Genomic DNA, 3,939 nt, shown 5'->3' on the forward strand with positions numbered 1-3,939 from the left:
TAACACCCCCTTACTATCCTGTCCCCTGGCTGTATTCTACTGGGCAGAAGCCAGTTCGCTTTGTCCAGGCCCAGAACCTATTTCTCCACTCACACCAACTACAAAGACCACCAGATCATCTTCTGTTTTACTCCAGAGCGCAGCAAATGTATTTGGGTGGCCCTGGGCTCACTCAGCCAACACTCTGGTGGTGACTTCTTCACTGATTTGCTCTCATACCACTCACTGGGTTACTATGAGACCTGGACATTCCCTTCTGTGGACTACAGGAAAGGCTGTGGGAACGGACGTCCAGCAGGGTATGTGACCCAGGAGGGAGGCATCCTCATTCGGGAGAGGAATCACATGGACTCCTGGAATTCCTGGATGAAGACACCTAGGGTGCCTCAGCCACNGGAATCACATGGACTCCTGGAATTCCTGGATGAAGACACCTAGGGTGCCTCAGCCACAGGACCTGCTGGAGCCACACCTCGGACCTGCTGGGGACTCAGTCATTGGTGCAGGGCGCTGTACAGATCCAGACAGAGAATGGGCCCAGTGGAGACTCTGGAATGATCATGCAGGGGACGCAGCTGTCAGATCCATTTCTAACAGCAGCCATGAAGATGAACCCTGACCTTTGTGAAATGCTTCATACTTACCAAGCATTTCCACCTGGTTTATGTGAGGCAAAGATTATTGGCCTCAATTAGAAATGTGCAAAGTGAAATTAAAAGACCTTAAGTAACTTAGGGACTGAATGGGTGAAAAATGTGAGACCCAAAGAAAGATATTGAGATGGTTTCAACTATCTCTGCAAATTCTTCTGACACACTCCTCTATTCAAAAGAGGCCAGGTGCGGGGGCTCACTCCTGTAATCTTCAGTGCTTTGGGAGGCTGAGGTGGGAGGATCGCTTGAGCCCAGAAGTTCGAGGCTGCCGTGAGCCATGATTGTCACTGCACTCCAGCCTGGACAACAGAATGAGACCCTGTCTCTAAAAGGGGTGGTCTAGGCTGGGCGTGGTGGCTCATGCCTGTAATCCCGGCACTTTGGGAGGCCAAGGAGGATGGATCACCTGAGGTTGGGAGTTCAAAACCAGCCTGGCCAACATGGTGAAACCCCATCTCTACTAAAAATAGAAAAACTAGCTGGGCATGGTGGTGCACACCTGTAATCCCAGCTACTTGGGAGGCTGAGGCAACTGAATCACTTGAATCTGGGAGGTAGAGGTTGCAGTGAGCCGAGATTGTGCCACTGTACTGCAGCCTGGGCAACAGAGCAAGACTCTGTCTCAAAATAAATAAATAAATAAATAAAAATAAAAGGGGTGGTCTAATTCTCATCACAACCATCCTTCCCGCCACTATTGTGGGCTGGAGTGACTGACTAGCATCTAGCAAACAGCATGTGACTTTCTTGGTGTGTGCGTGACTCTGTCTCCCCTGCCCCGTCACCCCCAGGAATGCAGCTCCCCAGGTGTGAGGAGCCCAGGCTGAGTGTCAGTTTCGCTGCCCTCCAGCACCAGCGATCAGAAGCAGAAGGAGCCTCTAGACAGCTCTGCTCCTGGGCTTCCGAGTCTTCCAACTGAAGCCCCAGATGTCAAAGAGCAGAGACAAGCCATTCCCACGGAGTCCTATCTGAATTCCTGACCCACAGGAACCAGGAGACACAACAGCTGTCATTGTTTTAAGCCACTAAGTTTGGAGGCTACAGGGCAACAGGTAGCCTATAATATGCAAAGTGACAAGCCCGCCAACGGGAAAAGACGCACAGTGATTCCAGAGCCCAGAGGTGAGAGGACCTCCCACTGGACAGGACAGGAGACGTTCTTAAGGCTCATTCGAGCTGGGGTTTGAAGGCAGGGTAGGGCTGTGATTGTTTGGAGGAAAGGCATATGAAAGCACCCCAGGGAGAAAGGCACAGAGGATTGAAAGTACTTGGGGTGGTGGCGGGAAACCCACGTTATGACAATGGGGTTCCAGCCTTATCATCTCAAGTGACAGAGTCAGCCTAGGATTCCAGCAGGCAGTGACATGGTCAGGCCAGAAGGCAAGTGCTTTTTTATTTTTATTATTATTATTTTTTGAGACAGGGTCTCACTCTGTCACCCAGGCTGGAATGCAGTGGCATTATCATGGCTCACTGCAACCTCTGCCTCTCGGGCTCAAGCAATTCTCCTGCCTCAGCCTCCCCGAGCAGCTGGGACTATAGGTGCACATGACTGCGCTGGTCAATTTTTGTATTTTCAGTAGAGACAGGTTTTCACTGTGTTGCCCAGGCTGGTCTCGAACTCCTGAGCCCGGGTGACCCACCCACTTCGGCCTCCCAAAGCGCTGGGTTTACAGGTGTGAGCCACCGCACCCAGCTCTGCACCTTGTTTTCAAGGAAGATATCATCTGCCCCGTCGGAGGGAGAGGAGGAGAGAGAGTGGACTGGGAATGGTCTTACTCCCTCGCCTGCGGCCCCCGTTGTGGGGGAAAGAAAGACAGATCAGACTGTTACTGTGTCTATGTAGAAAAAAGAAGACATAAGCAACTCCATTTTGTTCTGTACTGAGAAAAATTCTTCTGCCTTGAGATGCTGTTAATCTGTAACCCTAGCCCCAACCCTGTGCTCGCAGAGACATGTGCTGTGTTGACTCAAGGTTTAAAGGATTTAGGGCTGCGCAGGACGTGCTTTGTTAAAAATGTGTTTGCAGGCAGTATGCTTGGTAAAAGTCATCGCCATTCTCCAGTCTCGAGTACCCAGGGACACAATGCACTGCGGAAGGCTGCGGGGACCTCTGCCCAAGAAAGCCTGGGTATTGTCCAAGGTTTCTCCCCACTGAGACAGCCTGAGATATGGCCTCGTAGGAAGGGAAAGACCTGACCGTCCCCCAGCCCGACACGTGTAAAGGGTCTGTGCTGAGGAGGATCCGTGAAAGAGGAAGGCCTCTTTGTAATTGAGATAAGAGGAAGGCATCTGTCTCCTGCTCGTCCCTGGGAATGGAATGTCTCGGTGTAAAACCCGATCGTACATTCTATTTACTGAGATAGGATAAAACCTCCTTATGGCTGGAGATGAGACATGCTGGCGGCAATACTGCTCTTTACCGCACTGAGATGTTGGTGTGAAGTCAAACATCAATCTGGCCGATGCGCACATCGAGGCACAGCACCTTTCCTTAAACTTGTTTATGACACAGAGCCCTTCGTTCACGTTTTCCTGCTGACCCTCTCCCCACCATTACCCGATAGTCCTGCCACATCTCCCTCACCAAGAGAGTAGAGATAGTAATCAATAAATACTGAGAGAACTCAGAGACCAGTGCCGGCGCGGGTCCTCCGTATGCTGAGCGCCAGTCCCCTGGGCCCCACTGTTCTTTCTCTATATTTTGTCTCTGTGTCTTATTTCTTTTCTCAGGCTGTCGTCCCACCTGGCAAGAAATACCCCGCAGGTGTGGAGGGGCTGGCCCCCTTAACCCTGTGATCGACAGGACAGAGCTAGGCACGCGGGCTGGGATTCACGGTGCAACCTGCAACCACAGGGTGGGGAAAGGAAGCCACGTCGCCAGGAAGGCAATGGCATTCAGACCCTTGGACTCCCTGATCGATGCCATGATGGCAGTTTGGGTCTCCATAGCAATTGTGGAACTTGAAAAGTTTTACTTTAAAAAAGTGCCTCTATACATCATTTAAATTTTGGTGCCAATGTAGAATTGGAAAATCGAGTCTTAACCAATCAAAATTCACGTACCTGCCCCTTCCCCCAGGTCATTCGTCAGCGGTTAGCCTTGGAACTTCTCAGCTTAATGTGCATGATTGCGGGTATTTAATAATATCCATAATTAAATTAAATGGGGGCAACAACAAAAGCCTCAGTGCTACTATCCTCCCCAGAGCCTGGGGCTAGGAGGTCCATTCTCATAGAAGGAAGCCTGAAATATGGGCTCCCGTCCGTCCGTCATGCAGGGCCA

Source organism: Theropithecus gelada, chromosome 1 (genome assembly GCF_003255815.1).
Source record: "Theropithecus gelada isolate Dixy chromosome 1, Tgel_1.0, whole genome shotgun sequence".
NCBI classification, from domain to species: Eukaryota; Metazoa; Chordata; class Mammalia; order Primates; family Cercopithecidae; genus Theropithecus; species Theropithecus gelada.